Raw genomic sequence first — 27,164 nt, 5'->3', positions numbered from 1 at the left:
GATATAAGCTGACCTGTCTTAGGGTGGGACCTCAAGGGACGGGGGAGAGTCCGTTGCGCAGAACACCCCCTCGCCCGAGATCGACGCGCCCTGAGGTACTTGAGCATTCAAAGCGTGTTCTCCGCCTGAGAACAGGGGACCGCGGGCTTGTTTGCCCCCGCCGGTCACTGAAAACGGCAGCCCGGTCAGCTCTGCTCCCAGAGCTGTGTTAGACCTCCATGTATCCCAAACAGGAAGTCAGCAACCATTACGATTCTAGACTACTTAGAAATCTGAACATGACTTACCATGGCACCCAGTTAATGAATTAGCTTGCCTGGGAGTTTAACTTGCATCTGAAAAAAAGTCAGTTGCTGGTCCATATGATTGCAATAATAAAAGGGGAAACACATAGGCAGTGTTCAAGCCCATATTTCTGTACAAAGTAAACCTGTCCCAGCTTTTCATATTTCACCCAGTTGCCAAAAGAATCCGATTATCTGTGACACTTTTGTAAAGTTTTTTTGCTGCTAAAACAGCATGAATACACTCTGATCTGGATGCTAGCTATAATAGAGGCAAGGCAGAAGAAATGCTTAATATGCCATCAGGTCCTTTTGACCCAGTTACAGTGATGGATATTGATGGGATTCTGGCATCTGTGAAGGCCAGTCCTTGTGCACTGGATACTTGCCCATCCTGCCTGCTAAAATCATGTAAGGAAGGACCACATAAATGAGCCCTCGATGTCTATCGATGTCTATCGATGTCGATGTGTAGGCCCAAAGCTGGCACACTTGTTGGAGAGCCTGGTGGGAAGCATGGGAGAAAGGGGGCCATAACCAGCAAGGCCAGACACCCCAATCCAGTTTGTTCAGCGTGATTGGGAGAGCCAGGCCAGCAAGCAGCACAGAGCAACAAAGGCACAGCACCAGGCTTCTGGCCTGTGTAGGCCCAAAGCTGGCACACTTGTTGTTGAGCCTGGTGGGAAGCATGGGAGAAAGGGGGCCATAACCAGCAAGGCCAGACACCCCAATCCAGTTTCTTAAGCGTGATTTGGAGAGCCAGGCCAGCAAGCAGGACAGAGCAACAAAGCCAGAGCAGCAGGCTTCTGGTCTGTGTAGGCCCAAAGCTGGCACACTTGTTGGAGAGCCTGGTGGGAAGCATGTGAGAAAGGGGGCCATAACCAGCAAGGCCAGACACCCCAATCCAGTTTGTTAAGCGTGATTGGGTGAGGCAGGCCAGCAAGCAGGACAGAGCAACAAAGGCACAGCACCAGACTTCTGGTCTGTGTAGGCCCAAAGCTGGCACACTTGTTGGAGAGCCTGGTGGGAAGCATGGGAGAAAGGGGGCCATAACCAGCAAGGCCAGGCACCCCAATCCAGTTTGTTAAGCGTGATTGGGAGAGCCAGGCCAGCAAGCAGCACAGAGCAACAAAGGCACAGCACGAGGCTTCTGGCCTGTGTAGGCCCAAAGCTGGCACACTTGTTGGAGAGCCTGGTGGGAAGCATTGGAGAAAGGGGGCCATAACCAGCAAGGCCAGACACACCAATCCAGTTTGTTAAGCGTGAATGGGAGAGCCAGGCCAGCAAGCAGCACAGAGCAACAAAGGCACAGCACCAGGCTTCTGGCCTGTGTAGGCCCAAAGCTGGCACACTTGATGGAGAGCCTGGTGGGAAGCATGGGAGAAAGGGGGCCATAACCAGCAAGGCCAGACACCCCAATCCAGTTTGTTAAGCGTGATTGGGAGAGCCATGCCAGCAAGCAGCACAGAGCAACAAAGGCACAGCACCAGGCTTCTGGCCTGTGTAGGCCCAAAGCTGGCACACTTGATGGAGAGCCTGGTGGGAAGCATGGGAGAAAGGGGGCCATAACCAGCAAGGCCAGACACCCCAATCCAGTTTGTAAAGCGTGATTGGGAGAGCCAGGCCAGCAAGCAGCACAGAGCAACAAAGGCACAGCACCAGGCTTCTGGCCTGTGTAGGCCCAAAGCTGGCACACTTGTTGGAGAGCCTGGTGGGAAGCATGGGAGAAAGGGGGCCATAACCAGCAAGGCCAGACACCCCAATCCAGTTTGTTAAGCGTGATTGGGAGAGCCAGGCCAGCAAGCAGCACAGAGCAACAAAGGCACAGCACCAGGCTTCTGGCCTGTGTAGGCCCAAAGCTGGCACACTTGTTGTTGAGCCTGGTGGGAAGCATGGGAGAAAGGGGGCCATAACCAGCAAGGCCAGACACCCCAATCCAGTTTGTTCAGCGTGATTGGGAGAGCCAGGCCAGCAAGCAGGACAGAGCAACAAAGCCAGAGCAGCAGGCTTCTGGTCTGTGTAGGCCCAAAGCTGGCACACTTGTTGGAGAGCCTGGTGGGAAGCATGTGAGAAAGGGGGCCATAACCAGCAAGGCCAGACACCCCAATCCAGTTTGTTCAGCGTGATTGGGAGAGCCAGGCCAGCAAGCAGCACAGAGCAACAAAGGCACAGCACCAGACTTCTGGCCTGTGTAGGCCCAAAGCTGGCACACTTGTTGGAGAGCCTGGTGGGAAGCATGTGAGAAAGGGGGCCATAACCAGCAAGACCAGACACCCCAATCCAGTTTGTTAAGCGTGATTGGGAGAGCCAGGCCAGCAAGCAGCACAGAGCAACAAAGGCACAGCACGAGGCTTCTGGCCTGTGTAGGCCCAAAGCTGGCACACTTGTTGGAGAGCCTGGTGGGAAGCATTGGAGAAAGGGGGCCATAACCAGCAAGGCCAGACACACCAATCCAATTTGTTAAGCGTGATTGGGAGAGCCAGGCCAGCAAGCAGCACAGAGCAACAAAGGCAAAGCACCAGGCTTCTGGCCTGTGTAGGCCCAAAGCTGGCACACTTGTTGGAGAGCCTGGTGGGAAGCATTGGAGAAAGGGGGCCATAACCAGCAAGGCCAGACACACCAATCCAATTTGTTAAGCGTGATTGGGAGAGCCAGGCCAGCAAGCAGCACAGAGCAACAAAGCCAGAGCAGCAGGCTTCTAGCCTGTGTAGGCCCAAAGCTGGCACACTTGTTGGAGAGCCTGGTGGGAAGCATTGGAGAAAGGGGGCCATAACCAGCAAGGCCAGACACACCAATCCAATTTGTTAAGCGTGATTGGGAGAGCCAGGCCAGCAAGCAGCACAGAGCAACAAAGGCACAGCACGAGGCTTCTGGCCTGTGTAGGCCCAAAGCTGGCACACGTGTTGGAGAGCCTGGTGGGAAGCATGGGAGAAAGGGGGCCATAACCAGCAAGGCCAGACACCCCAATGCAGTTTCTTAAGCGTGATTTGGAGAGCCAGGCCAGCAAGCAGCACAGAGCAACAAAGCCAGAGCAGTAGGCTTCTGGCCTGTGTAGGCCCAAAGCTGGCACACTTGTGGGAGATCCTGGTGGGAAGCATGGGAGAAAGGGGGCCATAACCAGCAAGGCCAGACACCCCAATCCAGTTTCTTAAGCGTGATTTGGAGAGCCAGGCCAGCAAGCAGCACAGAGCAACAAAGCCAGAGCAGGAGGCTTCTGGCCTGTGTAGGCCCAAAGCTGGCACACTTGTTGGAGAGCCTGGTGGGAAGCATGGGAGAAAGGGGGCCATAACCAGCAAGGCCAGACACCCCAATCCAGTTTGTAAAGCGTGATTGGGAGAGCCAGGCCAGCAAGCAGCACAGAGCAACAAAGGCACAGCACCAGGCTTCTGGCCTGTGTAGGCCCAAAGCTGGCAAACTTGCGGGAGGGCCTCGTGGGAAGCATGGGAGAAAGGGGGCCATAACCAGCAAGGCCAGACACCCCAATCCAGTTTCTTAAGCGTGATTTGGAGAGCCAGGCCAGCAAGCAGCACAGAGCAACAAAGCCAGAGCAGTAGGCTTCTGGCCTGTGTAGGCCCAAAGCTGGCACACTTGTGGGAGATCCTGGTGGGAAGCATGGGAGAAAGGGGGCCATAACCAGCAAGGCCAGACACCCCAATCCAGTTTGTTAAGCGTGAATGGGAGAGCCAGGCCAGCAAGCAGCACAGAGCAACAAAGGCACAGCACCAGGCTTCTGGCCTGTGTAGGCCCAAAGCTGGCACACTTGTTGGAGAGCCTGGTGGGAAGCATGGGAGAAAGGGGGCCATAACCAGCAAGGCCAGACACCCCAATCCAGTTTGTAAAGCGTGATTGGGAGAGCCAGGCCAGCAAGCAGCACAGAGCAACAAAGGCACAGCACCAGGCTTCTGGCCTGTGTAGGCCCAAAGCTGGCACACTTGTTGGAGAGCCTGGTGGGAAGCATGGGAAAAAGGGGCCATAACCAGCAAGGCCAGACACCCGAATCCAGTTTGTAAAGTGTGATTGGGAGAGCCAGGCCAGCAAGCAGCACAGAGCAACAAAGCCAGAGCAGCAGGATTCTGGCCTGTGTAGGCCCAAAGCTGGCACACTTGTGGGAGAGCCTGGTGGGAAGCATGGGAGAAAGGGGGCCATAACCAGCAAGGCCAGACACCCCAATCCAGTTTGTTAAGCGTGATTGGGAGAGCCAGGCCAGCAAGCAGGACAGAGCAACAAAGCCAGAGCAGCAGGCTTCTGGTCTGTGTAGGCCCAAAGCTGGCACACTTGTTGGAGAGCCTGGTGGGAAGCATTGGAGAAAGGGGGCCATAACCAGCAAGGCCAGACACCCCAATCCAGTTTGTTAAGCGTGATTGGGTGAGGCAGGCCAGCAAGCAGGACAGAGCAACAAAGGCACAGCACCAGGCTTCTGGCCTGTGTAGGCCCAAAGCTGGCACACTTGTTGTTGAGCCTGGTGGGAAGCATGGGAGAAAGGGGGCCATAACCAGCAAGGCCAGACACCCCAATCCAGTTTGTTAAGCGTGATTGGGTGAGGCAGGCCAGCAAGCAGGACAGAGCAACAAAGGCACAGCACCAGACTTCTGGCCTGTGTAGGCCCAAAGCTGGCACACTTGTTGGAGAGCCTGGTGGGAAGCATGTGAGAAAGGGGGCCATAACCAGCAAGACCAGACACCCCAATCCAGTTTGTTAAGCGTGATTGGGAGAGCCAGGCCAGCAAGCAGCACAGAGCAACAAAGGCACAGCACGAGGCTTCTGGCCTGTGTAGGCCCAAAGCTGGCACACTTGTTGGAGAGCCTGGTGGGAAGCATTGGAGAAAGGGGGCCATAACCAGCAAGGCCAGACACACCAATCCAATTTGTTAAGCGTGATTGGGAGAGCCAGGCCAGCAAGCAGCACAGAGCAACAAAGGCAAAGCACCAGGCTTCTGGCCTGTGTAGGCCCAAAGCTGGCACACTTGTTGGAGAGCCTGGTGGGAAGCATTGGAGAAAGGGGGCCATAACCAGCAAGGCCAGACACACCAATCCAATTTGTTAAGCGTGATTGGGAGAGCCAGGCCAGCAAGCAGCACAGAGCAACAAAGCCAGAGCAGCAGGCTTCTAGCCTGTGTAGGCCCAAAGCTGGCACACTTGTTGGAGAGCCTGGTGGGAAGCATTGGAGAAAGGGGGCCATAACCAGCAAGGCCAGACACACCAATCCAATTTGTTAAGCGTGATTGGGAGAGCCAGGCCAGCAAGCAGCACAGAGCAACAAAGGCACAGCACGAGGCTTCTGGCCTGTGTAGGCCCAAAGCTGGCACACGTGTTGGAGAGCCTGGTGGGAAGCATGGGAGAAAGGGGGCCATAACCAGCAAGGCCAGACACCCCAATGCAGTTTCTTAAGCGTGATTTGGAGAGCCAGGCCAGCAAGCAGCACAGAGCAACAAAGCCAGAGCAGTAGGCTTCTGGCCTGTGTAGGCCCAAAGCTGGCACACTTGTGGGAGATCCTGGTGGGAAGCATGGGAGAAAGGGGGCCATAACCAGCAAGGCCAGACACCCCAATCCAGTTTCTTAAGCGTGATTTGGAGAGCCAGGCCAGCAAGCAGCACAGAGCAACAAAGCCAGAGCAGGAGGCTTCTGGCCTGTGTAGGCCCAAAGCTGGCACACTTGTTGGAGAGCCTGGTGGGAAGCATGGGAGAAAGGGGGCCATAACCAGCAAGGCCAGACACCCCAATCCAGTTTGTTAAGCGTGATTGGGAGAGCCAGGCCAGCAAGCAGCACAGAGCAACAAAGGCACAGCACCAGGCTTCTGGCCTGTGTAGGCCCAAAGCTGGCACACTTGTTGGAGAGCCTGGTGGGAAGCATGGGAGAAAGGGGGCCATAACCAGCAAGGCCAGACACCCCAATCCAGTTTGTTAAGCGTGATTGGGAGAGCCAGGCCAGCAAGCAGCACAGAGCAACAAAGGCACAGCACCAGGCTTCTGGCCTGTGTAGGCCCAAAGCTGGCACACTTGTTGTTGAGCCTGGTGGGAAGCATGGGAGAAAGGGGGCCATAACCAGCAAGGCCAGACACCCCAATCCAGTTTGTTCAGCGTGATTGGGAGAGCCAGGCCAGCAAGCAGGACAGAGCAACAAAGCCAGAGCAGCAGGCTTCTGGTCTGTGTAGGCCCAAAGCTGGCACACTTGTTGGAGAGCCTGGTGGGAAGCATGTGAGAAAGGGGGCCATAACCAGCAAGGCCAGACACCCCAATCCAGTTTGTTCAGCGTGATTGGGAGAGCCAGGCCAGCAAGCAGCACAGAGCAACAAAGGCACAGCACCAGACTTCTGGCCTGTGTAGGCCCAAAGCTGGCACACTTGTTGGAGAGCCTGGTGGGAAGCATGTGAGAAAGGGGGCCATAACCAGCAAGACCAGACACCCCAATCCAGTTTGTTAAGCGTGATTGGGAGAGCCAGGCCAGCAAGCAGCACAGAGCAACAAAGGCACAGCACGAGGCTTCTGGCCTGTGTAGGCCCAAAGCTGGCACACTTGTTGGAGAGCCTGGTGGGAAGCATTGGAGAAAGGGGGCCATAACCAGCAAGGCCAGACACACCAATCCAATTTGTTAAGCGTGATTGGGAGAGCCAGGCCAGCAAGCAGCACAGAGCAACAAAGGCAAAGCACCAGGCTTCTGGCCTGTGTAGGCCCAAAGCTGGCACACTTGTTGGAGAGCCTGGTGGGAAGCATTGGAGAAAGGGGGCCATAACCAGCAAGGCCAGACACACCAATCCAATTTGTTAAGCGTGATTGGGAGAGCCAGGCCAGCAAGCAGCACAGAGCAACAAAGGCACAGCACGAGGCTTCTGGCCTGTGTAGGCCCAAAGCTGGCACACGTGTTGGAGAGCCTGGTGGGAAGCATGGGAGAAAGGGGGCCATAACCAGCAAGGCCAGACACCCCAATGCAGTTTCTTAAGCGTGATTTGGAGAGCCAGGCCAGCAAGCAGCACAGAGCAACAAAGCCAGAGCAGTAGGCTTCTGGCCTGTGTAGGCCCAAAGCTGGCACACTTGTGGGAGATCCTGGTGGGAAGCATGGGAGAAAGGGGGCCATAACCAGCAAGGCCAGACACCCCAATCCAGTTTCTTAAGCGTGATTTGGAGAGCCAGGCCAGCAAGCAGCACAGAGCAACAAAGCCAGAGCAGGAGGCTTCTGGCCTGTGTAGGCCCAAAGCTGGCACACTTGTTGGAGAGCCTGGTGGGAAGCATGGGAGAAAGGGGGCCATAACCAGCAAGGCCAGACACCCCAATCCAGTTTGTAAAGCGTGATTGGGAGAGCCAGGCCAGCAAGCAGCACAGAGCAACAAAGGCACAGCACCAGGCTTCTGGCCTGTGTAGGCCCAAAGCTGGCAAACTTGCGGGAGGGCCTCGTGGGAAGCATGGGAGAAAGGGGGCCATAACCAGCAAGGCCAGACACCCCAATCCAGTTTCTTAAGCGTGATTTGGAGAGCCAGGCCAGCAAGCAGCACAGAGCAACAAAGCCAGAGCAGTAGGCTTCTGGCCTGTGTAGGCCCAAAGCTGGCACACTTGTGGGAGATCCTGGTGGGAAGCATGGGAGAAAGGGGGCCATAACCAGCAAGGCCAGACACCCCAATCCAGTTTGTTAAGCGTGAATGGGAGAGCCAGGCCAGCAAGCAGCACAGAGCAACAAAGGCACAGCACCAGGCTTCTGGCCTGTGTAGGCCCAAAGCTGGCACACTTGTTGGAGAGCCTGGTGGGAAGCATGGGAGAAAGGGGGCCATAACCAGCAAGGCCAGACACCCCAATCCAGTTTGTAAAGCGTGATTGGGAGAGCCAGGCCAGCAAGCAGCACAGAGCAACAAAGGCACAGCACCAGGCTTCTGGCCTGTGTAGGCCCAAAGCTGGCACACTTGTTGGAGAGCCTGGTGGGAAGCATGGGAAAAAGGGGCCATAACCAGCAAGGCCAGACACCCGAATCCAGTTTGTAAAGTGTGATTGGGAGAGCCAGGCCAGCAAGCAGCACAGAGCAACAAAGCCAGAGCAGCAGGATTCTGGCCTGTGTAGGCCCAAAGCTGGCACACTTGTGGGAGAGCCTGGTGGGAAGCATGGGAGAAAGGGGGCCATAACCAGCAAGGCCAGACACCCCAATCCAGTTTGTTAAGCGTGATTGGGAGAGCCAGGCCAGCAAGCAGGACAGAGCAACAAAGCCAGAGCAGCAGGCTTCTGGTCTGTGTAGGCCCAAAGCTGGCACACTTGTTGGAGAGCCTGGTGGGAAGCATTGGAGAAAGGGGGCCATAACCAGCAAGGCCAGACACCCCAATCCAGTTTGTTAAGCGTGATTGGGTGAGGCAGGCCAGCAAGCAGGACAGAGCAACAAAGGCACAGCACCAGGCTTCTGGCCTGTGTAGGCCCAAAGCTGGCACACTTGTTGTTGAGCCTGGTGGGAAGCATGGGAGAAAGGGGGCCATAACCAGCAAGGCCAGACACCCCAATCCAGTTTGTTAAGCGTGATTGGGTGAGGCAGGCCAGCAAGCAGGACAGAGCAACAAAGGCACAGCACCAGACTTCTGGCCTGTGTAGGCCCAAAGCTGGCACACTTGTTGGAGAGCCTGGTGGGAAGCATGTGAGAAAGGGGGCCATAACCAGCAAGACCAGACACCCCAATCCAGTTTGTTAAGCGTGATTGGGAGAGCCAGGCCAGCAAGCAGCACAGAGCAACAAAGGCACAGCACGAGGCTTCTGGCCTGTGTAGGCCCAAAGCTGGCACACTTGTTGGAGAGCCTGGTGGGAAGCATTGGAGAAAGGGGGCCATAACCAGCAAGGCCAGACACACCAATCCAATTTGTTAAGCGTGATTGGGAGAGCCAGGCCAGCAAGCAGCACAGAGCAACAAAGGCAAAGCACCAGGCTTCTGGCCTGTGTAGGCCCAAAGCTGGCACACTTGTTGGAGAGCCTGGTGGGAAGCATTGGAGAAAGGGGGCCATAACCAGCAAGGCCAGACACACCAATCCAATTTGTTAAGCGTGATTGGGAGAGCCAGGCCAGCAAGCAGCACAGAGCAACAAAGCCAGAGCAGCAGGCTTCTAGCCTGTGTAGGCCCAAAGCTGGCACACTTGTTGGAGAGCCTGGTGGGAAGCATTGGAGAAAGGGGGCCATAACCAGCAAGGCCAGACACACCAATCCAATTTGTTAAGCGTGATTGGGAGAGCCAGGCCAGCAAGCAGCACAGAGCAACAAAGGCACAGCACGAGGCTTCTGGCCTGTGTAGGCCCAAAGCTGGCACACGTGTTGGAGAGCCTGGTGGGAAGCATGGGAGAAAGGGGGCCATAACCAGCAAGGCCAGACACCCCAATGCAGTTTCTTAAGCGTGATTTGGAGAGCCAGGCCAGCAAGCAGCACAGAGCAACAAAGCCAGAGCAGTAGGCTTCTGGCCTGTGTAGGCCCAAAGCTGGCACACTTGTGGGAGATCCTGGTGGGAAGCATGGGAGAAAGGGGGCCATAACCAGCAAGGCCAGACACCCCAATCCAGTTTCTTAAGCGTGATTTGGAGAGCCAGGCCAGCAAGCAGCACAGAGCAACAAAGCCAGAGCAGGAGGCTTCTGGCCTGTGTAGGCCCAAAGCTGGCACACTTGTTGGAGAGCCTGGTGGGAAGCATGGGAGAAAGGGGGCCATAACCAGCAAGGCCAGACACCCCAATCCAGTTTGTAAAGCGTGATTGGGAGAGCCAGGCCAGCAAGCAGCACAGAGCAACAAAGGCACAGCACCAGGCTTCTGGCCTGTGTAGGCCCAAAGCTGGCAAACTTGCGGGAGGGCCTCGTGGGAAGCATGGGAGAAAGGGGGCCATAACCAGCAAGGCCAGACACCCCAATCCAGTTTCTTAAGCGTGATTTGGAGAGCCAGGCCAGCAAGCAGCACAGAGCAACAAAGCCAGAGCAGTAGGCTTCTGGCCTGTGTAGGCCCAAAGCTGGCACACTTGTGGGAGATCCTGGTGGGAAGCATGGGAGAAAGGGGGCCATAACCAGCAAGGCCAGACACCCCAATCCAGTTTGTAAAGCGTGATTGGGAGAGCCAGGCCAGCAAGCAGCACAGACCAACAAAGCCAGAGCAGCAGGCTTCTGGCCTGTGTAGGCCCAAAGCTGGCACACTTGTTGGAGTGCCTGGTGGGAAGCATGGGAGAAAGGGGGCCATAACCAGCAAGGCCAGACACCCCAATCCAGTTTGTAAAGCGTGATTGGGAGAGCCAGGCCAGCAAGCAGCACAGAGCAACAAAGCCAGAGCAGCAGGCTTCTGGCCTGTGTAGGCCCAAAGCTGGCACACTTGTGGGAGAGCCTGGTGGGAAGCATGGGAGAAAGGGGGCCATAACCAGCAAGGACAGACACCCCAATCCAGTTTGTTAAGCGTGATTGGGAGAGCCAGGCCAGCAAGCAGCACAGAGCAACAAAGCCAGAGCAGCAGGATTCTGGCCTGTGTAGGCCCAAAGCTGGCACACTTGTGGGAGAGCCTGGTGGGAAGCATGGGAGAAAGGGGGCCATAACCAGCAAGGCCAGACACCCCAATCCAGTTTGTTAAGCGTGATTGGGAGAGCCAGGCCAGCAAGCAGCGCAGAGCAACAAAGGCACAGCACCAGGCTTTTGGCCTGTGTAGGCCCAAAGCTGGCACACTTGTTGGAGAGCGTGGTGGGAAGCATGGGAGAAAGGGGGCCATAACCAGCAAGGCCAGACACCCCAATCGAGTTTGTTAAGCGTGATTGGGAGAGCCAGGCCAGCAAGCAGCACAGAGCAACAAAGGCACAGCACCAGGCTTCTGGCCTGTGTAGGCCCAAAGCTGGCACACTTGTTGGAGAGCCTGGTGGGAAGCATGGGAGAAAGGGGGCCATAACCAGCAAGGCCAGACACCCGAATCCAGTTTGTAAAGTGTGATTGGGAGAGCCAGGCCAGCAAGCAGCACAGAGCAACAAAGCCAGAGCAGCAGGCTTCTGGCCTGTGTAGGCCCAAAGCTGGCACACTTGTGGGAGAGCCTGGTGGGAAGCATGGGAGAAAGGGGGCCATAACCAGCAAGGCCAGACACCCCAATCCAGTTTGTAAAGCGTGATTGGGAGAGCCAGGCCAGCAAGCAGCACAGAGCAACAAAGGCACAGCACCAGGCTTCTGGCCTGTGTAGGCCCAAAGCTGGCACACTTGTGGGAGAGCCTGGTGGGAAGCATGGGAAAAAGGGGGCCATAACCAGCAAGGCCTGACACCCCAATCCAGTTTGTAAAGCGTGATTGGGAGAGCCAGGCCAGCAAGCAGGACGGAGCAACAAAGGCACAGCACCAGGCTTCTGGCCTGTGTAGGCCCAAAGCTGGCACACTTGTTGGAGTGCCTGGTGGGAAGCATGGGAGAAAGGGGGCCATAACCAGCAAGGCCAGACACCCGAATCCAGTTTGTAAAGTGTGATTGGGAGAGCCAGGCCAGCAAGCAGCACAGAGCAACAAAGCCAGAGCAGCAGGCTTCTGGCCTGTGTAGGCCCAAAGCTGGCACACTTGTGGGAGAGCCTGGTGGGAAGCATGGGAGAAAGGGGGCCATAACCAGCAAGGACAGACACCCCAATCCAGTTTGTTAAGCGTGATTGGGAGAGCCAGGCCAGCAAGCAGCACAGAGCAACAAAGCCAGAGCAGCAGGATTCTGGCCTGTGTAGGCCCAAAGCTGGCACACTTGTGGGAGAGCCTGGTGGGAAGCATGGGAGAAAGGGGGCCATAACCAGCAAGACCAGACACCCCAATCCAGTTTGTTAAGCGTGATTGGGAGAGCCAGGCCAGCAAGCAGCGCAGAGCAACAAAGGCACAGCACCAGGCTTTTGGCCTGTGTAGGCCCAAAGCTGGCACACTTGTTGGAGAGCGTGGTGGGAAGCATGGGAGAAAGGGGGCCATAACCAGCAAGGCCAGACACCCCAATCGAGTTTGTTAAGCGTGATTGGGAGAGCCAGGCCAGCAAGCAGCACAGAGCAACAAAGGCACAGCACCAGGCTTCTGGCCTGTGTAGGCCCAAAGCTGGCACACTTGTTGGAGAGCCTGGTGGGAAGCATGGGAGAAAGGGGGCCATAACCAGCAAGGCCAGACACACCAATCCAGTTTGTAAAGTGTGATTGGGAGAGCCAGGCCAGCAAGCAGCACAGAGCAACAAAGCCAGAGCAGCAGGCTTCTGGCCTGTGTAGGCCCAAAGCTGGCACACTTGTGGGAGAGCCTGGTGGGAAGCATGGGAAAAAGGGGCCATAACCAGCAAGGCCAGACACACCAATCCAGTTTGTAAAGCGTGATTGGGAGAGCCAGGCCAGCAAGCAGCACAGAGAAACAAAGGCACAGCACCAGGCTTCTGGCCTGTGTAGGCCCAAAGCTGGCACACTTGTGGGAGAGCCTGGTGGGAAGCATGGGAAAAAGGGGCCATAACCAGCAAGGCCAGACACACCAATCCAGTTTGTAAAGCGTGATTGGGAGAGCCAGGCCAGCAAGCAGGACGGAGCAACAAAGGCACAGCACCAGGCTTCTGGCCTGTGTAGGCCCAAAGCTGGCACACTTGTTGGAGAGCCTGGTGGGAAGCATGGGAGAAAGGGGGCCATAACCAGCAAGGCCAGACACCCGAATCCAGTTTGTAAAGTGTGATTGGGAGAGCCAGGCCAGCAAGCAGCACAGAGCAACAAAGCCAGAGCAGCAGGCTTCTGGCCTGTGTAGGCCCAAAGCTGGCACACTTGTGGGAGAGCCTGGTGGGAAGCATGGGAAAAAGGGGGCCATAACCAGCAAGGCCAGACACACCAATCCAGTTTGTAAAACGTGATTGGGAGAGCCAGGCCAGCAAGCAGCACAGAGAAACAAAGGCACAGCACCAGGCTTCTGGCCTGTGTAGGCCCAAAGCTGGCACACTTGTGGGAGAGCCTGGTGGGAAGCATGGGAAAAAGGGGCCATAACCAGCAAGGCCAGACACACCAATCCAGTTTGTAAAGCGTGATTGGGAGAGCCAGGCCAGCAAGCAGGACGGAGCAACAAAGGCACAGCACCAGGCTTCTGGCCTGTGTAGGCCCAAAGCTGGCACACTTGTTGGAGAGCCTGGTGGGAAGCATGGGAGAAAGGGGGCCACAACCAGCAAGGCCAGACACCCCAATCCAGTTTGTTAAGCGTGATTGGGAGAGCCAGGCCAGCAAGCAGCACAGAGCAACAAAGGCACAGCACCAGGCTTCTGGCCTGTGTAGGCCCAAAGCTGGCACACTTGTGGGAGAGCCTGGTGGGAAGCATGGGAGAAAGGGGGCCATAACCAGCAAGGCCAGACACCCCAATCCAGTTTGTAAAGCGTGATTGGGAGAGCCAGGCCAGCAAGCAGCACAGAGCTACAAAGGCACAGCACCAGGCTTTTGGCCTGTGTAGGCCCAAAGCTGGCACACTTGTTGTTGAGCCTGGTGGGAAGCATGGGAGAAAGGGGGCCATAACCAGCAAGGCCAGACACCCCAATCCAGTTTGTAAAGCGTGATTGGGAGAGCCAGGCCAGCAAGCAGCACAGAGCAACAAAGGCACAGCACCAGGCTTCTGGCCTGTGTAGGCCCAAAGCTGGCACACTTGATGGAGAGCCTGGTGGGAAGCATGGGAGAAAGGGGGCCATAACCAGCAAGGCCAGACACCCCAATCCAGTTTGTAAAGTGTGATTGGGAGAGCCAGGCCAGCAAGCAGGACGGAGCAACAAAGGCACAGCACCAGGCTTCTGGCCTGTGTAGGCCCAAAGCTGGCACACTTGTTGGAGAGCCTGGTGGGAAGCATGGGAGAAAGGGGGCCATAACCAGCAAGGCCAGACACCCCAATCCAGTTTGTTAAGCGTGATTGGGAGAGCCAGGCCAGCAAGCAGCACAGAGCAACAAAGCCAGATCAGCAGGCTTCTGGCCTGTGTAGGCCCAAAGCTGGCACACTTGTAGGAGAGCCTGGTGGGAAGCATGGGAGAAAGGGGGCCATAACCAGCAAGGCCAGACACCCCAATCCAGTTTGTTCAGCGTGATTGGGAGAGCCAGGCCAGCAAGCAGCGCAGAGCAACAAAGCCACAGCACCAGGCTTCTGGCCTGTGTAGGCCCAAAGCTGGCACACTTGTTGGAGAGCCTGGTGGGAAGCATGGGAGAAAGGGGGCCATAACCAGCAAGGCCTGACACCCCAATCCAGTTTGTTAAGCGTGAATGGGAGAGCCAGGCCAGCAAGCAGCACGGAGCAACAAAGCCAGAGCAGCAGGCTTCTGGCCTGTGTAGGCCCAAAGCTGGCACACTTGTTGGAGAGCCTGGTGGGAAGCATGGGATAAAGGGGGTGTTACCAGAACTGCTCTTTATTATAATGGGGAAATTAGCTGTAGCAGTCTGTAACTTAAAATTAAGCGCGGATCATAACCTACGTATACGGAGGTCCCGATCCCAGACACTCTAGTGAAAAAGAGGCAGACTACAAATAAGTTCCAAACACGTGTATTTAGTGTGGCGTAAGCCTAAACTTGCACAAGCATACAAGAGAACATACAAGATCTAAGAAATACAGAGTAGGAAATACAGAGACGTTCGCATTAGCTGGTTCCCAACGATGATAGGGGGAATTCTCACTTATCCTGGAGCGAAGCAGAGATACAGCAGCGAGGGTGGCCCAATGCCAGCACTGGGACCACAGACGGACAGCAAGGAGGTCTGGATAGGGAATGGCCTGAGCACCGAGTGGTCTGGGGGACCAGCTTAAATACCCCAAAACGTACCCTGGGGCTGGTGCTGTACTTGGTGGTTCTCACAGATTAAAACAAAGGGCCTAATGGGCTACTGAATGGCTTAGATGGGCCACTTTGGTAATCAGATTGTGATAAGTGACACCTCAGGAAGAGGGGACAAAAGAGGGAGGGGGAAATCCAAGTGGGCTGAAAGGATGTTCCAGCGGACAGGGCTTGTCCTGATGTCATCAGCTCTGGAATGCGGAGGTTTCTTTGAGATGCATTCTCTAAGTGCTTGGGATGGTCGGCACTTAGTTCTTCTCCGGGGCGGCTCCTAAGATATGCAGAGCGGGGCGAGGGGCTCTCGCTGCGGACGTGGTGTGCCCGCTTCGCCAAAATGGCTTCTCAAAGCAGTCTTCTTCCCAGGGTCTTCTGGCTGCCTGAGAACATGGATGCCGGCTGGGCATAGCTGGGGCTGGATAGCAGGCTGCCCGGTAGCGAGGGCAAGCTCGGCGACCGGCCCGCGGGAGGCTCCAGGCGGGAACTGACCAGGGAGCGCCTAGCCAGGCTCGCTGGAGGTTTCCCCGGCAGGCGCCCGGCTGCTAGCAGCGGCTTGGGCCCATATTTGGCAGGCTTCCATGGAGGCAGGGGGAACAACACTTTAAAACACAGTCCAAAGCAGGGAACAGGCACGGTCCGTGGCAGATGGCAATGCAGGCACGGGGCACACTTGTAACAGAGTCCAAACACACACTGGGAATTCCAGATACAGGCCAGGCCAGGGCTGCCCAGAAAAAGAGTCCTTTGTGCAGTTATCCAAACATGGAGTCAGTAAACTACACAGTCTATTACAGCAGCAGGGTAATTGACACGCAGGCAGGAAACTGACACGTGTATCAGAGCACACACGTGCAAAGCAGTCTTTGGTGCAGCAGTGAAACAGTAATGCAGGAAACTTTAACACAGTTCATGGCAGGCCTTAAAACAGGGGAGGGGGCCTACTTGGCAACAATTCCCCCCCTCGGAGACCCCGTGACGTCAGGCGCGTGGGTCTCCGAACTTGACTTCAAAGGCGAGGTGGTCGGCAATGTCTGGTGGTCGAGCTTTGAGCGAAGAAGGAGTGGGAAGGGAAGGAGGGGGAGGCGTCACTCAAAAATTTAGTTTGGAGAACCACCTAACCGAATAAGTGCAATTTAGATCAGCCAATGGACTGCAGGTCTCTGGGTTCACACCAGGGGGTGTGCTAAGTGCAACCGTCAGAATAAATAGCAATAATTCATAAGCGATAGCAATTCATAGTTAATGAGCAATTCATAGCAATGAGTAATTCATATGCAGCAGTAAATTCATGGGTATAAGGTTAAAAGCACAGGCAATTCATGAGCCAATTCATGAATACAGGATTAAAAAGGCGAAGGTAATTCATAAAAGTACAAGCAATTCATAGATAGGTGATAATTCATACAGGATAAAAGTGAAATGTGCAAGCAAGGCATAGACCAATTCATCAAGGGTGGAACAATTCATAGGTGATTAACACCATAAATACATATATAGGATTAAAACAATAATTCCAGAAGTTAAAACCAATTTCATAGACAAAAGCAGCAATAGTAAAAGCAAGTGCGGGGAAACAATTCATGAGGGGTAAGCGGCGGAAGGGCTCATGGGGGCAGAAAAATAAACTCTGCAATTAAAAAGGCTAACTCATGCAGCCAGATTAAAACCAAATTCATAGAGTCTAAAATCAGGAATAAAATAACCTTTAAAAGAGACCGTTCAGGAATGGTCCCGGTTAAAACCAAATTCATAAAATGATAAATAGGCTAGAATTACCTCGGCGGAGGGAGTCAGGTTAAAAAGGCAATTCAAAAGGTTAAAATTAAATTCATAGGGATAAAGTTAATAGGGGGTGATAAAAAGGATCCCAGTTCATGGGAGGATCATGGGCGCACTTGCAGTAGATAGAGGGAGGGACTAGTTCGGGGCTAAATTCATGGGAGTGAAATTCATAAAAAGCAATGGCAAGAAATTCATAAAACAATAGGGCAACAAAGATCACAGATGGCTCAGTCTGCAGTACAGCTGCTGGACTGGGTTGCATATTTACAAGAACAAGCAAGCTTAGTCCATGTGTTCCAAAACACACTTCCACCCCCCCTTGCTGTCTGCGTCAATCCGCAGAGCAGGGTCGGCTGGCGGCGAGAAGGGCTTCAGGCACACAGTTCTAGTCCTCATGGAGGTGGCTGGCGGTTCGAAGGCTGGCCGTGGGCTGGGAGGCGGAGAAATATGTCCCCCCCTAGTCCACAAGAGGGCCTCGGAGCGGTGTCCGGCAGCAAAGCGTCCATGGGGCCGGTGCAGAGTTCTTACACATAAATGCACAAGCATAGTTCGTAATCACACAAGCAACAAAATAAACAAGGGCTAAAAACGGGGCGCCAAGAACAACCATTAAGGCAAGAGGAGGTCGGGATTGTAATGATCCAAACGGTAGGACAGTTGGAGTTGCTGGAGCTGTCGGCGGCTCCAACAGCCCAAATAAAGTAGTGAGGTGCACAACAAAACTTGAAAGGCCAAAATAACGATGATTGGGTGCAAAGCCAAATTGTAAATTCCAGTGGCAGTGGGGCTCCAGCCAAAGAGGGTTTCCCACCACGAGTGCTCACCGGTGGTCTTAATCCGCTGGACAAGATCCAAAATCTCCTTTCCGTTGTGGGACACAACCAAAGCAGTGGTATCCCCGTCCCTCTGGATGCTCTGGAGGGTGCGGTGGAGCTGCGGGTGGGTCAGGAGCTCGTGGATTAGTTCCAGACCGATGCCAAGGGAGACTGGCTTCACATACCGATAGATGGAGGGTGCCACCAGGATCTCTTCTTGGGTCCAGACCGGTACCGTGTAGGTGAAGTCGCAGGCTGCCACCGAAGACAGGTTGCAACAGCAGCGATTGACTCCCGGGATCACGGGCTTAAGCTGGAACGAGTTCAGGATCACAAAGTCGCAGGCCGTTCACACGCAGGCACATCCTTTCCCAAGGTAGACCACAGCGGAGCTGTTCTCCCGGACGCCCTCAAAAGAGCACTCGTTGAGGGCGTCGACTTGCGGGGCTACACAGGGGTGATGAGGTGCAAAGGCTCGGTCTTGGCAAATGAAGCCGGTCTGGTCTCGATGCTGGCACCCTTGGAGGCTGACGAGCTGCCATCCGGTCGGGGTGAAGCGGGCCCAATGGTCGGGGTGTCTGGCGTAGAGGACTTCGGTGTCGCTGACTTGGAGTCCCAGAGGCACGACTGGGTACACGTGGAATGACTCGTGCGCACTGGCCGTTAATAAAAATAGTTTAAGCTCCTGGGTGGTCGGTGAGAATGAGGAATTTACGAGAGACCACCAGGATTCAAGCTCCAGTTCTATGGGTGACAATTTGGGCATAATCAATCTTTTAATTTCCAGGGGCAAGTGCCCGTCCGTGGCTTGCCGAATTAGCCCCATGGCCACAGCCTGGTTTAATTGTTGGGCTTGCATACATGCCATGGCTATTGTCACGTTGCGTTCAAAAGACTGTGTTCCTTTGAGCAGCAGAGAAAAATCTCTTTCAATTTGACTCTCCCAGTTAACTAAAATGGAGCTGATCTCGTGTTGCCCATTTGAAATGGAATTTAGGGACTGCACCACTGGTTTACCTAAGTCAGAGATGCTAGTTGTGACGTGGGCAAACTTATTAGCGAAAGTCTCAATATTGACCGAATCCATGATTGCTAGGCCTCCGGCTGCAGGAGCAGTCCAGTCGGCGATGCTTCGTCTGGCACGCGAGAGAGAGGGGGAGGGATCGATCCACAGTTGTAGCCATGCATTCCAACCTTTGCTACCGGCCTCCAGATAGGGAGCGCACTGCGGCAGCCCCTGGGTTACATTCAGCTCAGCTAAGTCTATGCGGATCTCTTTTAAAGACATTTGCGGGCGGACTAGAACTCTCTCTCGAATGTCAGTTTTCAACACATGGGAGCCCACTATATGCGTGCCGCCTTGGCTTAATTGTTCATTGCTAGCAATCAAAGGGTCAATTTGGATGGCGTGGGTCTCCTGGGTCCGGATCAGCAGGGAATAATTGCCTGGTTCGTGAGTCAAATTTACAAAGAGCAGCCCAAGCCGGTGAAACTTCTCTACTAGGGGCTTGGTTTGGCATTCGGGCGTCTGTTGAACCAGAATCCAATCGGGTGGGCCGTGTTTGTCTAGGTCTTCCTCTTTGACAATCCAGGTCAGGTTCTCCCAGCGCTCTATAGCAAAGGAGAGAACTGCACCTGAAGGGGGCGTGATAGTGACTGCTGCCGATTCAGTGGTAGTGGTGCCTAGTAGGATGGTCATTCTAAAGGGGTCTCCTGCCTTCCATACTGCGGCCGACACTAGAATAACTTCACAGTATGGTCCGAAAGCCTCAGTGACAAAGGGCGAGGTTTCGAAGTTGGCGGGGGTGGTATATTTGTCTACCACCGGGACTGCGGTGGGGGCTGGCCTGATACGGGGAAGGAACATACATGGAATCGGAGCAAGTGGTGAAACCGTGTCAGTAGGTGAATAGCATACTAATTCTTGGGACATGGTTTTCACTCCCACACATAAAATAACAAGCTCTGGGGGTCGGATCCACTGCTCTTCGCAACTGCGGAAGTTTGTGCGATCCATTGGGGTGGTCATATTACTCTGCTGTACAACTTTGCAGACCATCATTTCATTTTCTGCTAAGGTATTGATACATCTCCAGTGGGGGTAGGGCATTAATTTGGACGGGCGTCCCTCTATTAGGGTGCCTGCCAGCACGAGCAAACACAGAGTAGCCAGGTGCCTCATCTCCTGGCCTTCTTTTCCTTTCTGTGGTGAAAATATCCTGGGGAGACCTGCGGATATAAGTACAGGTTCCCTGAGTTTGTTGCAGCAAAAATAAAATAAAGTAAAGCGGGGAAAAAGGAGGGCGTATTTCTGCCAGCACTGTATGTTAAGCGGGGTTCGAACGAGAAGTCCCAGGGGCACTAAGCGAGCCTTCCAGCTTGTTGCTCTGGGGAACTCCTGTGCGAAGGTTTCTTTCTCAAGCATGTATATTTCAGGGGGGACGTCTTTGCGTCGAGCAAGGGTCGGCTGTGCGTTAGGCGGGATTATGCAAACTCGCCCCAGGGGTCCCTGGGTGCCTGGACTATGTGGCCTCCAGGTGCCCCTTGCTCGGTGGCGGGCTGCTTTTATTTTGCGGGCTGAGAGCTATCGGTCCGGCTCGGCCTGGCCTTGCCGCTTTAAAAAGAAAAAAACTAGAGAGCGGTTTCCATTAACTATAAGGGTTGCTGCAGACGGGGGCCCTCGCTTTAATTTTCAAAAATAGGCCTTCGTCATATATTTGCAGGACAACCAATTTTTGGAGGGACTCCCTCGGGAGGCCCCGTTTTCAGGTATAAAAAAAAAAGGAAGGTACACCGGGCAAAAAGAAAAATACACGGGGCACGAAGCATACGGGTGTGGGGTGCTTTCGGGTTGCCCTCACTTGGAAGGCCTGGCCTTGCTTCATTATAACTTCAATATGTCTCCCCCCTTCTTTTCCCTTATACGGTACGGGCAAGGGAAAAGATTACATTAGATGGGGCGGGTGGCTGCTGGCGGAAAGGGCCGAAGTGGAGCCGAAGGTGCTCGGCAGCGTTTATCGAAAAGCGGCGGAGGCGGCCGAGATCTGCCGGCGCCGCTGCGTCTGGGTTGTTCGGGGGTCATCTTGGCGCGGGGGATCCTGGCTATGTAAATGAGGCACGCTGCCCCTTGTGCGTGGCGAACGCACCCCAATAACACATTCCAGAGGTAACATATTTACAAAATACTGGCGGGTCTTTTACTTTTGCACTAAAGCGTACTAAGTGGTGGCGCCGTATAGCAACTCACCGTGACGAATATGAACATTAGTAAAAGAGGGGGTTGGGTTTCCTGGGGGTCCTTTTCCAGGGGAGGCACGGCCCTCAAAGCCAAAGCCGACCATCATGCGAAAGCGTGGGTCTGGCAGGTGAGACCCCGAATCTACGTAGATGCGGGATCTTCACCAGCACGGCGGGTGAAATGTTTTCAAACAAAGAAATCACCTTATTTGGTGGTTTCAACGTTGGAAGACTGCATTCACTTCTGGGCTAAAGCCTCTCCAAACACTTTCACACACAGCAAGTCTCTTTTGCCTGTGCAATTTTTTTTCCGAACATGCGGCTTACAATCCAATTAAGAATCACTTTCGGTGGTGGTCCTATTTGGCTTTGGTTGCCGTGTTTCCCCCTAGGGTCCCAACTGTGGGGCCCGCCTAATGAAGTTAAAGAATAGAACTGGAAAAACTTTTGACATTCACATCTACATCTACATATTCTGCTGTTTCTTTTATACTAAAGCTACAAAGGTCTGGTCTAAGGGGACACAGGGTATCTCTGGCCCAGGGTGAAGGGACGTCTGGCGAATCACTGGGCAGAGGGGGGCTGGGCTGGCGGCGGCTCCCCCAGGGTCATACACTGGTGGGGCGGTCTGGAGCGGCTTCCCTTTCCATTCCTTTAATTGAGAGGCGTGGAAGTATTTTAGCCAAGTGCCTCCTGTCTTCCTCTGGATGGCTACCTGATAGACGGCTGGAGAGACTCTTTTCGTGATTGGGACGGGGCCTTGCCATTTTGCCGCTAGTGAGTGTGCCTTCTGCGAGAACTTTCTATATAAAACGAGCTGTCCTTCCTCCCACTGCCTGGGGTTCCTGACCCATCCTAGTTTGTGGTCCATATCCTTCTGAGCTGTGCCTAACTTCTGGGCCACTTGCATGTGGACGGCGTGTATGGATGAGATGAGGTCCTGAACCCAGGCGTCATTAATTACTACGGGCTGCATATCAGAAGGGAGCTGCGTGTCTAGCCAGAAGGCTTCTGGGAGCTGCATTTTCCGTCCTGTCATGACCATATGGGGCGTGAGCCCGTGAACTGCGGTGGTGCCTCTAATGGCCATTAGAATTATGGGGAGTTTTTCATCCCAGTCTCTCCCGGAGGAGCGAACCATCTTGCGGAGAGCCTCCTTGAGGGTCCGGTTGGTTCTTTCTATGGCGCCGGAAGCCTGGGGATGGCCGGCTATGTGAAAGCGTTGTTGGATGCCTAACGCCTTGCAAAGTTCCTGGGTTACTTCTCCGATAAAATGTGAGCCCAAATCGGAATCCATGACTCGTACAGTGCCACATCTCGAAAACACATTGTTGAACAGTAGCTTGGCCGTGGTGGCTGCAGTGTTATGCTTACACGGGAATGCCTCGACCCATTTACTAAAGGGATCTATGACAGTGAGACAGTAGCGATTGCCGCGGGGAGTGGGAGGAAGGGGACCGATAAAGTCAATCTGTATACGAGCCCAGGGTCCATCAATTCTCTGATGCTGGAGGGGAGCTCTAGGTCCAGTTGGGTCTGCATTGACCATAGCACAAGACAGACAGTTGTCCACCCATTGTGCTACTTCGGTACGCATGCTAGGCCACCAACCAACCTCTTTGACCCTCTCCAGAGTCAGATCCTTGCCTCGGTGTCCCTGCTCGTGGACAAACTGAATCAGGTCGGCCCTGACTTCCAGTGGCACTACCCAGTGGCGTTCACCGGCTGCATCTACTGCCCAAACTATGCCTTCTTCTTCTCGGATCATTAGTCTTCCTGTCTGATCTCTTCCTGCGGCTAGGAGGTCAGCTACTTCTGGGTCAGATATCTGCAGTTGTGCTAGGTCTAGTGTTCCTGCGATTCCCTGAGCCTGGCTGCGGGCTTGTGCCCGGGTGGTGACAGGGTGGAGGGGACAATCGGTGGCTGGTTCCGGTAAGGGAGCATTTTCAGTGGCGGCTGCCTTGGCTGCAAGGTCTGCCTGGTAATTCCAATAAGCGGTCTCTGAGTTTGTCTTTTGGTGTCCTTTAACATGGGTAACCTGCGTTGGGCCTGTGCGGGACTGAAGGAGCGCGGCTACTTGCTGCCATAGCTGTAGGTGGGCTACGGGTTTCCCATCACTAGCTCTCCACCCCTGATTCTGCCACACCGGGAGCCAGACTGTGGCGGCTTTGGCCGTCCAATCCGAGTCTGTGTAAATGGCAAGCGGGCTTTCTGGGGGCTCGAACTCAAGCACTGCCAGAAGCGCTTGCACCTCAGCCGCTTGGCTGGAATGGGGGCGGGCTGGACCCTTTAGGGTATGGGCGTCGCTCACTCGCACGGCGCCGTAGCCTGTCCGAGGGGAGCCTCCAACGTGAAAGGAGGAGCCGTCGCAGAACCAGCATGTGAAGCCGTTCAGTCGGGCTTCCTCTAGCGGGACTCCCCAAGTGACTGGCCAAACAACCTGCGGTGGCGGGTCCAGGGGGCACTCGTGCTCGGTCCCGGTTACTAACAGGCCATAGGGGGCTGATGGCTCAGTGGTTTTTTTTTTAAACTCTACTCCGCGGTTAACCAGGGCCAGGGTCCACTGTGCTATGCGGGCGTTTGAGACTTGTCCATCTTGTATTTTGCCAGACAGAATATATTTGAGGGGCGTGTGAGTGGTTTGAACTATTGTGCGTGAGCCTCCTATGATAAATTCCCAATGGGTCAGACTCCAGACTAGAGCAAGGCAAGTCTTTTCGCATGGGCTGAACTTGGTTTCTACTGAAGTTAGATTGCGAGAGGCATAGGCTACTACTCTTGCGGTTCCGGCTTGCTGCTGGGTGAGCGTGGCTCCTATGCTCTTGTCTGACACGGCTAGCTGAATAAAGAATGGCTGGGTAACATCTGGATGGGCTAGGGCCGGGGCTGCGGCCAGGCTGCGCTTCAGTTCGGCTAAGGCTGTCTGTTGCTCCGGTCCCCACTCCCAGGGAGTGTTCTTCTTGAGGAGAGCATAAAGGGGGCGAGCCTTGTCTGCAAAGGACTCGATGAAGTCTCGGGAAAAGTTAAAAGTTCCTAGAAGGGCTCTGAGGGAGGGGACATCGGTGGGTGCAGGCAGCTTGGAAATGACCTCCATTCGCTGGGCATCCGGGGTGCGACCCTCGGGTCCCAGGGTCAGACCCAGGTACTTGACGCTGGTCTGAACCAATTGGGCCTTTTCCCTGCTTGCCTTGAACCCAGTCTCGCGGAGGAGTTCCAGGACTTCCCTAGTGATCTGGCGGGCTAATTCTTCCGTAGGGGCGTGGACTAAAATGTCATCCACGTAGCTCAGTACGTGGGGCCTCGAGGAGGGTTGGAGGCGTTCCCACATCTGAACTACATGGGCATGACAAATACTGGGGCTGGAGTGGAATCCCTGGGGTGTCCGCTTGAATGCGTATTGCTGGCCGCGGAAAGTGAACGCGAACTTGTACCAGCAAGACTCATGCAACCGGATGGAATGGAAAGCGTTGGCCAGGTCTATGACCGAGTAGAACCGGGACCCAGCGGCAATGGCCGTCAGGATCTCGTTGTACTTGGCCACAACCGGGGCAACTGGAGGGGTGGTGGCATTCAGGGCACGGAAGTCGACCGTCATTCTCCAGGTCACTCCATCTGCTTTTAGAACTGGCCACAATGGGGCGTTGCAGATGGACTGCATCGGGAGTATGACGTCCCACTCAAGGAGTCCTTCTATGGTCTTGGCTATCCCTGCCTCGGCTTCGGCTGAGTACTTGTACTGTCTTTGGGGAGGGGGGTCCTTTCCTTCAATCAGGACGCAGGCGCCCTTCACTATCCCACACTCGGCTTTGTCTGTCACCCAAACTTCGGGAAAGTCCTGAACCCAGGGGTCTCCTGTGATGGGGGCGAGAGGAAGGGGGGCCTTAAGGGCTGCACATCGATGGACTGCATTGACAAAGTCTGGGCCTCCCAGAATGCACCACAGGAGCCCGTTTGCAAAGTCAATGGTCAGTCCCTGGGCTCGGAAGAACGGCATACCCAAAAGTCCATCATCTTCTCCCCGGTTTGCGCATGCCAAAATCCTGGTGGCCAGGTTCCCAACGGAGAGGGGGATGTCCTGCCAGACCGGGGATTCTTGCATGCTGCCTCCGAAACCGGCGAGCTGCATGGTAGTAGAGGTTTGAGTTCCCTTTGTAACTAAGGTGGGCTGGAGTATATTAAGTGAAGCTCCGGTATCTATGAGGAGGGTGGCAGGCTTCTTCTTTTCCCCGGGAGTCCCGATCCCTGCCTTCACTGTCGGTCTCCCCCATGTGTCCGGCTTTAGTTTGGCAACTATGCCCACGGAGGGAGACTGGGACTCGGGGCGACCCTATTCTGATCCTGCGCCCTGGTCTGTGAAAGACTGTGCTATGCGGGAGGGTCTGGCGGTAACGGGGGCGCCGACGGGGGTACTGGGGGCTGCTGCTGGTCTTCCCACTCCATGATCGCCTTCATTAGAACGGACGTGGGCTTTCCATCGAATAGCTCCATGTTCGCTCCAATGTTTTTGAGGCGCATCCATAGTTCCCAACGGAGGGAGTCCCTGGACTGGGGCGTGCTGCCACGGTCCCGGTAGCCCTCGTGGTCGCCCTGCGATGCTCCCCAAGCGTTAGACTGATCTGGAGGTGGGTAGACCTGATGGTTGTACGGGTGTGATGCTCGCGAGTGAGAAGGGGCTAGGGGCGCATCCTGTGATCGGGGCTCGTGGGGTCCCTGCTGGGAGGAGGAACCGTAACTCGGGGTGGGCGCAAAGGAAACTCCCGGGCGGTAGTCCCTCGGTCCTCTTCCCCAGTTAAAGCTACTGCTCCTTCCCCTCAGGATTCCTCCCCTTGCCTCCGAGTACGGGCTGCGTCCCTGCGGTCGGTACTGAGAGTGGGGGCCATGATTGGCATAGGTGACTGCACTTATCGGCTCGCTCTCCTTCCTACGAGAGGCCGGGGATTTCACATGGCGGATGGCGCCGGTTTCTCGCAACAGGCCAGCAATGCTCCTGATGCGGGATTCCAGCTCTCCCCATGTAATGCTCCCGGGCTCTACTCCTGCTAGGGCTAGGCGAGTGGTGCTGCTGAGTCCATCTATAACTGCCCTCCTAAACTCTAAGTCATCGAAGTCCGGCATGTCGCTCAAGTCTAAGTCTACTTCGTCTGCTAGTTCGGCTAGGAGCTGCTTTCTGGCTAAATATGCCTCTGGGTCCTCTCCGGGTTTCTGAGACTCTGCTATGTATAAGTCCTTCAGGCTCTTGGTGGGCCAGAGGAAGGCACACAATTCCTTCATGGCACCATACTGACTGCGAGTGGCTAGTCTCCGGTTAGAAATATATGCGTTAAGAGAGGTGACTATTTCGGGGCTGGCACAATGGCAAGCCAGCTGAGCTACATCGGAGCCACTGGCAGAGGGCTGGGACATGGTCACGTGTGCGAACCATTGTATGGCTGAGTCCCGGTTCAGGGGTCCCATGCGGTCCGCTATGGCTTGGAGCTCATCGGGCCTCCAATTGCGGGTCTGTCTTCCTGCCATCCTCGTCTGTGGAAACGATCTCCTTGGTAGCTATCGGATGGAGGGGCTGTGGGGCTTCCTCGGGCTGAGACGGAGGGGATGGCCAGCTGTCGGTACTACCTTCGGGGAGGGCCAAGAGGGCTGCGGGATGCACGGTGGAGATTACGGCCTGCTGCATTCCCAGGTGCTGCTTTAGGGCCTCTAGCTCCCTCTTACAAGCGGAGTGGTCTGCTGCGGCTATCTTTGCAACTTTCTGCTCTGCCATGAACTGGGCAGCATGGGTTAATTTGGCAATTTTCTCTTGTCCTTCAATTACTGCGTGCTCAGCCATATCGGCACGAGCGGTGGCTACTTCAGCCTTGTGCTGGGCGTCTTGGAGGGCAGTGGTTAGTCCCTGCTTCTCCAGCATGAAGTTAACGCGTTCTGAACGCCACTCGGCTGCTCTTTCCTCATGTTCCTTCTTTTCTTTCCTTAGCTTTTCTATCTCCTGTTCCTGTTCTTCCTGAGCTACCTGTAGCTTATTAATTAGGGACACGCTGTCCTGTAGGGCGGTGAAAAGTGCCCAAGCTCCATATCTGTCTTTTTTGCTTGACCTAGGTTTCTCCTTTTCACAAAAGTCTTGGAAGGCGCTTCTAACTATCTGGAGCGGGTCGGGTCCCTTGAAGGAACTGGCTTCCCAGGGGCAATCTCCCTTCTTAACTAGCCACTTCTCCAGGCGGGGCACGGTGGGGGCTGCCCGGTACATTTTCCTTTTTAGTTTAAGGCTGATCTCGGGGAAGGTTAAAGAGTGGATCAGCGACACCAGGGGTGGGGCGATTAAAGCTGC

The sequence above is a fragment of the Eublepharis macularius genome, chromosome 1 (genome assembly GCF_028583425.1).
Source record: "Eublepharis macularius isolate TG4126 chromosome 1, MPM_Emac_v1.0, whole genome shotgun sequence".
Classification (NCBI taxonomy): Eukaryota; Metazoa; Chordata; class Lepidosauria; order Squamata; family Eublepharidae; genus Eublepharis; species Eublepharis macularius.
Note: the sequence above shows the minus strand (reverse complement) of the source record.